The following is an 11373-nucleotide window of genomic DNA, read 5'->3' as shown; positions in this document are numbered from 1 at the left end:
GGAACAAGAAAAGGACATAAGTGAAAAAACTGATGAAATCCAAATGAAGTAGTTCAGTTAATAATAATGTATCAGTATTAATTTCTTAGTTTGCCAAATGTATCATGACTGTGTAACACATTAACATAACAGGAAATGGGGGTGAAAATATACAGAAACCCTTTATACAATTTTTCAAACTTTTCTATAAATCAAAAATTATTCCAAAATAAGAGTTTATTTTTTTAAAAAAATATTTGAATATTGGCAATTTTACTAATAGATTAAAGCCCAGATGCACTGGCTATAAAGCAGGCTGATTCGACCTTTTAATTATACAGTAGTAGCATTTACATTTGAAATTTAAGTGTGCTTTAGCTATAGATGTTTTAAAATAATTGGTTAACTATTTTACCTTGGCAGCTCTGACCCTGGATGCCTGGCTAGTCTAAGGAAGAGTAAGAATTAACTGAGCTGACCTTCAAAGAGAGACCCCCAGAGGCCATTATTGACGGACAATCTTCAATGAGACCTGCTGATGGAGCTTCTCTCTCTCTCTTCTGATTGGACAAAGATAAACTCAGTTTTCTGAGGACTCCATGCTGTTGAAATGACTGTCTCCCTCTGCTCTTCTTGGTGGGCACCCAACATGGCCTCATTCCAAGAGAAATTATTACTTTCAAACCCCTTCATTAGCTAAGGATCCCTCCTTTCTTCCTCTTCGGGTAATGAGAAGACAGAAGATTGTGCTATATCTGTTTTAGAGGAGTCTGGATTCTCATTGTAAAGGAAAAAGAACATGCTTCTGTGAAACTAGAAAATTAATTCTTAGACCAATGCCACATGAGAGACTTGTTTTGTTTGGCTGACAAGCGTTAAAAAATTTTAAGGATTATTTGCCATACTTTTAAGGAAGGCTTCACAAAAGTAATGATATTTGGCTTCTCCTGAACAGTTACAAGTTCTACATAAAAAATATTGATTGGAGCTGAGAAGCCATGTGCCTTCTCAAGGGGCCAAGTGCTCTTCATTCTCATAGTTTACGTACATTTGCGACTTGCCCAAATTTAGGCATTTGCATTTGCAGTCTTGGTTTAGATTAATGTCTTTCTAATTCCAGATCATGACCCCTTTGTGAATCATGAAATCAGTGTAGTGGATAACCAACATCGAAGAAGGAAAATGAGAAAGAGGAGGAGGAAAGGTAAGAACAGGAAGAGAAACTAAGTGTTAGTATTACTGTAGTTTCGATTGTGTTTGTGTGTGTTTACACTAGGTTACAAAATAAATATATTTTCTCCTGTGAGTTGCAATAAAAAGTTTGAAAGCTAAGACTAATGAAAATTTAAATAATCCAATTTGTTGTTAACTAGTTAGTTTGCCATATTTGCTTACTTGTTTTTGTTTTGTTTTCCCTTAAATTATCTGGGCGGGGCGGGGGGTTGTGGGAAGGGTATTGTTATATAAGCATAACTACAGAATTTATACAAACATGACACTATGGATCTCTATGAATGCTGTAGAAGATTTTTAATAAAAAATTAAAGCATCTTATTGAAATGAAAAAAGAGATAAATCTCCTTGGTGTTTCTAAGACCTATCATTCACCAGATTGCGGAGTTGTATGGTTTTAAGTTAGATCATATTAAATAACAATTGGATTTGTTTTCAGAGGTTATTTAGGGCAACTGATACTCTAGACTTGATAAGCACTGTCCAGTAGTACTTTCTATAAGTGTAGAAAATTCTATATCTGCCCTGCTCAATATGGTAACCACTAGCTCTTTAACCACATATGGCTCTTTAGTATTTGAAATGCAGCCAGGGTGACTGAAGACCACACATGGGTAGAGGCTGCCATATTAGATATCATAGCCCTAGACTCTAGGACTAGTATCTTGAAAGAAGGGTGGCTCTCCTTCTTTCTTGTTTTCCACACTAAAATGTCTCATGAAATTATTTTATTTGGGCAATGCACACCAAAGAGTGAGGAAGGCTAACATTAAGTCTGCCGCGCACTGTTTACATTTTTTTGGTCCAGATTATTGCTAAAGACAAATGATCCAACTTCTAAACATGAACCTCTGAGTTCTTATCCCCGCTGAAGTATGGTTTTGTAAATTAAAGATTGCTTGAGGCAGGTTATTTGATTTTGAGCTATATGAGTTAAAAACTATAATCATTATAATAGTAGTGATAAAAATAATAAAAATAGTCTCAAGAAGAGCAGTCACTTATTAACTGTTCACTATGTACCTGGCACCGTGATAAGTACTTTGTATACCTTATCCCACTTATTCACATTAATCCTATGAGATAGGAAGTATTAGCCTATATAAGGAAACTGATGCTTACGAAGGTTAAGTAACTTACAAGGTCACTTGGGTAGTGAGTGAATGAGCCAGAATGTGAATCCAGTACTGTCTAGCTACAAATCCCTTATCATCACCATTATGGTGTCCTAGATGATGCTAGTCAGTTGTTTTTTCCATCAGCCCATTATTTCCTTCATAAAAACTTGGCCAAGATGAATTATTAATAATTTCTGTGATTCTCAGGCATATACTCCTCACTACAACCCCCTATCGTAGATGTCGCTTTGGCGACACTGTAGGAATGTGTCTGTGAGCTTCATTGGGACCTAAGCATTTTTTTTTTGTTTTTACTTTGGGGCTCCCTTCCTCCATAATATTAAACATATCTTGCTCTATTGGTCTAAAGGCAAATATATTAGTATTCTATATGAAACCATTTTCTCTAACTAAAAAGTTTTATTTCTGGTTTTAAAGAAGTTGAAAGATTTTCATGAGCCCTATGGTAGACAGAATAATGGTCCCTCAAAGATGGCCACATTCTAATCCCCAGAACCTGTGAATATGTTACTTTATGTGGCCAAAGGAACCTTGCAGGTATGATTAAGTCAAGAATCTTGAGATGGGAAGGTTATTCTGTACTATGTGAGTGGACCCAGTAAAATCCCAAAGGTCTTCTCCTAAAGGAGAGTCAGTGAAGGAGATGTGATAACAGAAACAGAATGTCAGAGTGATCACCTGAGCAAGACTCAACTGACTTTGAAGATAGAGGGGCCCTCAGCTAAGGAACGCAGGTAGCATAGTGCATGGCACCACCAGTGTGTAATGAAGGAAAGACAGAAATCAGGAGAATTCTTTTCACACGTCCAAGGAATCACAGGATTAAAATAGGCTGTGAAAGAGACTTCAAGTTCAACTATTGAATGGCCTTTCTTCCTCCTAAATAGTCACCCATCAATGTCTAGAAGCCCATTCTTTGCTCCAAGAATGCCCAGTGCCAATGAAATTGTTGGCTGGAACTGTATGCTTTCACCAATGTTTATGGTTCTGATGCTCTGCAGAATCCACCTTTGGAGGAGAGTGAGCAGCATTCTGGAGAAGCTGCCTGAATGTGAAGAGAAACAGAGTGAAAGGGGGATGAGCTGAAAGAGGTAAGTGCACAGACAGGTCTAAGATGCCAAGAGAGGAGAATATGAGAGAGAGAGAGAGAGAGAGAGAGAGAGAGAGAGAGAGAGAGATAGATACTACAAAAATGAAGAGAGATGTTCACAGAAAAAAGGAAGGAAGGAAGGAAGGAAGGAAGGAAGGAAGGAAGGAAGGAAGGAAGGAAGGAAGGAAAATGGGAAGGAAAGGATAGATCTGGAATTTGAAGGGATTCAGAAGGAAAGATAGAAGGTAGAGGAGGAAGAGAGACAAAAAGCAAAACCAGTAGTAGGTCTAAAAGTAAACTTCCTTTCTTTGCATAACTGATGCTGAGTACAGAGCTGAACTTTACAGGCTGGAGGCCATTGTGACCATCAATCCAAGCTTCACACTGCGTGCCATGGTCGGTAGGAGTTGTACATATGGGACAATGGCAAAACACAGCCTGAGAAATGAAGGGGCTCCCATATGGTCAGGGAATGCATTTTCCCTGCTCTTTTTACACAAAGCTGCTATTGACATCAAAGTGGCTCCCTGTGACCCATGATGTTTACCGCCCAGGTGTGGAGGCCTCCATTGCTGTGTCAGGCCATTTTTGCAATTGTTTGAACCTGTTACCTTAAGGAGAATAGGCTATATGTCCAAAATTGTACATAATTTCTATGCTTTCTGGGTGTGGATTACTGGTTAGTTTAATGCCTATAGCCAGTTTGTTTCAGGAGACCTTTTTACCTCTTAATGTTACCTCGTAAAGAACTTTAAAAAAAGGAGATATTTCTTTAAAATTTTATATATATAACCAACATTTTGAATATGAACATATTGAATATGGAAGCATTTTGTGGGTATACACACATATCTATACATATATGTATACACTCATAATACTTCCATATTCAATTTCTGGGAAACCGAGAACAAAGCATTACAGGGTGTTTTTCAATAATCAGGTTCCCAATTTCATTTCTATTTTTATTTTTTTAAAAAGAGTACATCTCACAATGAGACATATTTCATAGCTCTGCAGATGATTACCTAGAACTACACTTAGATGGACCCTCTCATGGTTTTTAATTTTACCTTTCAGTTGACTTTTACACAAATAATCATTCATTTCCAGAGGCTTTACCCAGAGAATTTTTTAAACCAGTTTTGCTCATGTGACTTTTAAATGTCTTCCCCAAATTGTGTTTGGCATGTTGATATTCCCCAGGGCCTGGGTTTTTAGCTTCCTCAGCTTTTTCTTCCTCTGATGACACGAGGTCATCTCTCAGCCATGTCTGGCCTTTAGGTGTTATGACCAGCTCTGTTTTATGTTTTTCATACTATTCACGTTTCCACCTTGGCTTAGGAACTGAGATATTATTCCTTTCTCCTTCTCCGTTTCCTCCTCCTTCTAAATGGGTCTTTACTTTTCATAGAGGATGGCATGTAATCTTTGTCGCTTTGGGTGTCGATTCTGTGCATAGATGAGCAAATAGGACAGCGAGTTACAGGGCTTCTCAATCTTCATTTTACATTTATTTCTATTCCTTCTGCCCTGAAGTTAGAGGACAGAGAGCTGATATGCTTTAATCTTCTCTTGGACAATTTATTTAACAAGTGCCAATATCGTACATACCATATACAAGGCATTAGTGCTCAGTTTTCCAAATATTAATTAATTCAATCCTCTGGACAACCTTATGAGGATGGTGTTATGATTCTTTATATTTTATAATTGAGGAGAGGATGGTACAAAGAGGTGAGTCACTTGCACATAGTCACACCTCTGGTAAACAGGAAGGTTGGGATTCAAATCCAGACAATCAGGTCCTGTACTCAAGCTGTTAGCCACTCCATTAGCAAAAAAATGGGGCATGGGTTTCTTGCTTTGAGATGTCTCTGATGAGTGAGTTTCTAGGACTAACACCAATTTTGTCTCTGTTTATATTAAACCCAGGTGCTTTTCTCCACCTAAAATTCTTTATAAAAAGTATTACAACTCATAGCAAATGCAGAGTCCTGTACTCCTGCTCAGATATTTTATTTGCATCTTTCCTCTTTTTAGGCCAAGTCAGATGGGCTGAGTTCGTGGTTATGGGAAGTCTGACTGCATTTGTGTTTCTTTTCACCATGTTACTCCCATCACCTCTGTCTGGTAATTTTTCATAAGTTTTTTCAACATGTAATGCCTGATTTATGTTTTGAAAGCCACACCCTTTTCAACAAAATAGAGACAGATGTCATACATAAATGAAAGGTGACCTTTACCCATGAAAAGAATTTTGATGAATTGCAGGAAGTAATGTACTGTGCAAGGAAAATAGTCTTTTGATCTTCTTCTTCTTCTTTTTTTAATGTAAATCACTTCCCATGAAGAACAACCTGAGTCTAATGAGGTTCTTTAAGTGGAGACTACAAAGACCCCTTTACAAAGAGTATTAGAGCATAATTCCACTTGTGCTTGTCTCTGATTTACTCCTACTAATGGGGTGTGTGTACTGGGGTGACAGGAGGAAGCTGGAGGGTCTAAGAGGAAATTACTGAAAGCGTTTAGTTTAGTCAATGAATAGTTCTGAATTATAGAACATGAGCTAGAGTCTCCATTGCAATGGTTTCACACTCTGGACTGGGACTCCTTAGCCAACTCTGAGATCAGTGTTGAAAGAAATAGAAAAATAAAAAGGCAGAGGAGAAAGAAAACATCAGAATGCACAACACCGAGTAAGGATAGACGGTGTTCTGTAAAACTCGACTAAATGTGTGTTTACCGAATGTGTAGACCAAGTCGCAATGTAAAATGTATCTCTGACTGTGTACTCTGTTCAAAAAAGGTTTGAAAAACTCTGATGTGTAGAATAGAACCAATCACAGCATTTACTCTACCTTCTGAGAACTTAAACTAGAAGCCCAAAATGACAATTCTTAACGTTCTAAAATTATTAGGGGAAATTTATCCATATGATTCCACGGGGAGGACTAAGAGGGGTCATTTGTAATAGGAGTAAGTGACCCTACTCTTCTCGTCAATGGGAGTGCCTTTCCGAGGTGAAGTCAAAGAATTATGAAGGGAGAGGTCAGAGTCCAAGGAGATGTGAAGCAGGAGCTGTTCCGACCTCACGGGCTGGGAGGACAAAGACCTAAGTTGCAAATGTCTAATAAATGTCAATTGTGAAAATATTCTGGTAAGGGTGAAGGAACAGGTTCAGGTTCACGGTACCCATTTTGCTTTTACGAAAGACATACATTAGTACCCGCTTTCCCTAATCAATAGAAAACCGAAGGGGATTTTCGCTTTTACTAAAAAAGGCGACAAGAGAAAATAGCATCACGTGTAGCTAGTTCATCATGTTTGGCCGCAGTCATTGTAGAGACAGCAGCACCCCAAGCAGTGAGAGTAGCATTCCAAGCTCCTTCTCTGGGAACTACACTCCGCACCCCAGTCTCAAGCTGCAGAGCTTTCAACTATGTCTGTGAGTATCTGTGCTTTTCTTCAATTTATTCTGTGTGTCCCTTAGTAACATGTGTCCTAAGGTATCAGAAAAGCCTAAGAGAACTCATATGGTGTTACATTTAAAGTAAAACTGGACCTAACTAAGCATTTCATTCCTCATAAACAAAATAAAGACGCTGCATACGTTGAACTTGCCTTGGTCCACCATTTGTACTACTTATATTCAAAGAGAAAGAATCTTGAAAGCTGAGGAAGTTACTTTGATTCTGCTAGTAGGGAAGTGGTTTCTCCAGTAACAGATAGAATGGAAAGTCTGTTGCTTGAGAGGACCGATGGATGTACAAAGCGGATGTGTATTTATCATATCAGTCTTGCTTTTATTATATATTAGGGTTATTTTAGGCTTTATGTGTTATTCGGTATGATTTGGTAGATTATTTTGGGGGGGGTCTGGAAAATGCTCAAAACTTTTTTCATATAAATTATATAAATTAATGATAATTGCTTCTTCTCTTTACGCTATTTGCCTTGCAAAAGGTTTCATACGAATGCTCTACTCTCAGACAGGAAAAACTTGTATACGGGAGAGAACAGGGTGAAGAATTTGGGTCTAGAGGAGCAAACTGATACCTATTGGCCAAAACTGAACATATATGTGTTTGCTTTGACTGGTCTTGTATTTTAAATATTAAGACAATCCCATAAAAATTGAGATTTCCAGTTTCTCTAGAAAAATCAGAAGACCTGGTACCTCTGAGTCTGCATTCATGCGTGGCAACAATTGGCAGGAGCAAGCAGTGAGCTGGGAGTCCCTCCTGAGCTGTCTCATGAAAGAGCCACCTACACACTTGGCTCTCTAAATTAAAATTAAAGTGCAAGTTCAGTTCCTCAGTTACAGGAGCCACATCACGTGTAGCTAGTGTCTACCACATTGAATAGCACAAGTATAGAACATATCATCATCATAGAAAGTTCAAATAGCCTTCCTTTTACACCCTGTGCCCCGACTAGTCACTGCTTTCTCGCTCTGGGCCAGCCCACTCCTTTTTGTTACCTGTCTCACTCTTTGGGTATTTCTAGTTGTAATTCCAATAACACAATACTTATGTTAGGTTGGCTGAAAAATCTGTGACTTAATCTTGGGAAACAAAACCTGTAGCAATTAACCACAGAAGTATCTTGAACTGAGTATGCGTGTATGTGTGTGTTTTCTTTGCAAAGTAAGGAGTGACATAAGAATTACAGAGACTGTATATTTGTAAATGGTGTCTTATAGAGTTATTAGAAGAAGCGTGAGTTTCAGTTATAATTCCTTATTATGGGGATAAACTATAGAAAAATAAACCTTATTTCCTGTTGTCTACTAACATAGATACCCAATAGGGTAGGTGGGATAGAACCCCCCCCCCCAAAAAAAAATCTGATGAGAATAATTAACACTGAAGCAATGAATAACTTTTTCCTATGGAAAAAAGTTAACATCCTGTTATGATATATGTGGATAGGGCAACTTCTCCCTTTGCCCATACATAACAATATACAAGGGAGAACTGACAGTGATTGGGTTTATTTGATCAATGTAGGAAACCAGTTAAGGCAAATCAGATCTGAGAGAATCATTTGGCTTAAACTGTCTGACAATTCTAAATTAATCATATAATCATAAATATCCATATCATTTATGCAGGCACTGTCATTAAATATTTATCTTTGAGCTCAGTAAAACATCATACACACACACACCTTTAATTTCCAAGAGCATAATGCAATTCTCAGGAATCTAAAAGGGAAGCATAACACTCTTAGAATTATTACATGTTAACAAATTTGGGATTCATGTTGTATTTTAGCAAATTTTAAGTGTCATTTCTTCCACCTTGGTTAACTTGCCTTGCTTAAAATTCTTTTACTGTGGAAATGCATGGAATATAAGAGGGGATCCTGAAAGAATTTTTTTTAAAGCAAGAAAATTTTGTTTCTCAACCTGCATTTGTTCATTGTTATCACTACCTACATTTTTCCACATTGACATATGAAAATAATTATTCCTCACTTCAGGAAGTCCATTTTTAAAAAGTCAGTTTGGCTTAAAAGGACCCAGCATCCTTAGTAGGGTCATCCAGCCTAGGAGGCAGCTGGGCGGAAGCCCTGGCCTGGGGGTAATCTGTACTTTCCTGCTTTGTTACGTCTTAGCACTTGTGCTGGGGTCCAGGGAATAGAGACTGTGTCCCACCTGACAGAAGAAATATAAATGTCTGTCCCTACGAGCTGAGAATTGGCTTGCAAACAAAGGAGCAAAATCCCCAGGCATGGCTCTATTGGTCTTTCTGATAGTCGAGACCAAATGCTCCAACCCCAATGCCTTTTACACAGGAGCTGTAGAAAGGTCCCAGCACAGGATCAGGGTAGCTACTTTCTTGCCCCTGATGTGTGACCTTAGGTAAGTCTTTTAGCATCTTTGAGTTTCTGTTTGCTCAGGTGTATGGAGGGTTTCAACTGTACCAGTGTCCCTTTTGATAAGTATAAAAAACTCAAGTCCTCCTTGTTGGATTTATATTCTGGTCACTGCAAAATTAATCTTTACCCTAAAACATCAATAGAATTAGGATTAACATTCTGCTTTGGTGAATAAGACAGAAAATATTAACATTTACCCACATGGTAGGAGTTAAGACTACTAATGAGCCCTACATCAGCACTTCTCAAATTGTAGTAGACAGAAGAATCATTTGGGGGCTTGTTTAAAGTGCAAAATCCTGGGTCTTTTCCCCCAAGAGATTCTATAGCAAGTTGTGGGTGGTGCTATGAACCCATATTACCAATCACGCCAGGTGATTCAGTGTCCAGAGGGGATGTTTTAAGATGTCTTGACCTTGGCTTTAAGTTTCAAGATACGCAGCAACCACATCTGTCTTGATCAGCATAGCTCCCCAGGGTACCCAGCACATAGTAGGTGCTCAGCGTTGCTCATATGCCTTCTTAATTTAACTCCTCCAAATGCTTTCTGGTCACATCCAAGAAGGATATGTCAAGGTTTCTTTTGGCAGCAATTGTTTTTATCTGCTTTATTCGCTGTTAGATGTTCAGCAGTGAAGATGTGCCTGGCACATTGTAGCTGCTCAATAAATAAAGAATAGATGGATCTCTATTACACCACGATTAGAATTCCTTTTTATTTTCTAAATGTGAAAAATTATAAGTTCTGAAATTCCTGCTGCTTAGGAAGGGCGGATGTGGTCTTCAGCCTCGCCCGAATCTTGGTGAGAATGCTGGTTTATTTGTTCTTGAAACTGTCTCTCCATAAAAGGTGAAGGTGGCTAAGGGATTTAAGACCAGCATCTCAGTGAGGTTCCTGAAGCAATGGCTTAGGCTCCTTGCTATGAGAAGGTATAGTGTGGGAATCAGACGTCAACACCCCCTGCTTTCCTCCCTTCCATTACCACTACCTCCCCAATTCTCACAGCAGTTCTCACCCCAGTTCTCATAGCAATGAGGAAACTCCCATACCAGGTCCAACTGACAGCTCTGATTGGTTATTCCCTGGGGACACCTGCCAGTTGCTGCAAATAAAGTGTTTACTGGTTGACACAGGGTCTTAAAAATGACACTCTAACTCTAAGTAGATGGAGATAATTTTATCTTGAGAATTCATTTTTTAACAAATAAATCATAATAATGGCCCTCATTTTTGAGCATTTATTCTGTGCCAAGTATTTAATGCCTTCTACTCTTTATGGAGCATATATGTCAAGCACATTAAATGTATTACTACATTTAAGCCTTGCAAAACCTAAGACAGGTACTGTTATTATCTTCACATTATAGCTAAAACTGAGCTTGGATAAGTTGAGTCTTTTGCCCAAGGTCACAGAAGTAATATATGGTCAAATGGGATTACCTCTCTCTGTCTGACCCTAAATCCATGATCCATTCCCTGCTCTCCACTCTCACATCTGCTCTGAGGAGAAAAAAGGGGTCCACTTATTCCCAGATGGAAATGACCAGCAGAAGAGTGAGGAAGGGACAGAGTAAAGAAATAAATACAGAGTAGGTCCCTACTTTGTGTCAGGTGCATGTGACCCTCATGGACAAGAAGTATAATCTCCCTTTATAAGAGAGGAGAGAAAGTCTTGGATAGGTTAAGTGACTTAACTCATTGGTCCAGGGAGGTAGGAAGGATTCAAAGGGGGCAGATCCAGGCGTTCCTAGGCTCTGCTTTCATGTTCAAGTATACCCAAATGTGAATCCCTCTCTCTTATTCAGGTCCCAGACACTTTAGGGACCATGGGTCTAAATCTCTTTATCCCTTGCATCCTTCCCTCGACAAAAGTATCCTGCAATAGTGTGGCTGGGTAATTAACTCTGCTTTACGAAGTGACCAAAAAATATTAATATTATAATTCTGACTCTTCATTCCAGAGTAAATTCTTTGTTGTGTCTCAAAGAAAATTGCTGTTACCCAAACATGTACCAGAATATACAACCTCCATAATGCTTTTGTTT

Source organism: Pteropus vampyrus, unplaced genomic scaffold (genome assembly GCF_000151845.1).
Source record: "Pteropus vampyrus isolate Shadow unplaced genomic scaffold, Pvam_2.0 Scaffold5, whole genome shotgun sequence".
Classification (NCBI taxonomy): Eukaryota; Metazoa; Chordata; class Mammalia; order Chiroptera; family Pteropodidae; genus Pteropus; species Pteropus vampyrus.
Note: the sequence above shows the minus strand (reverse complement) of the source record.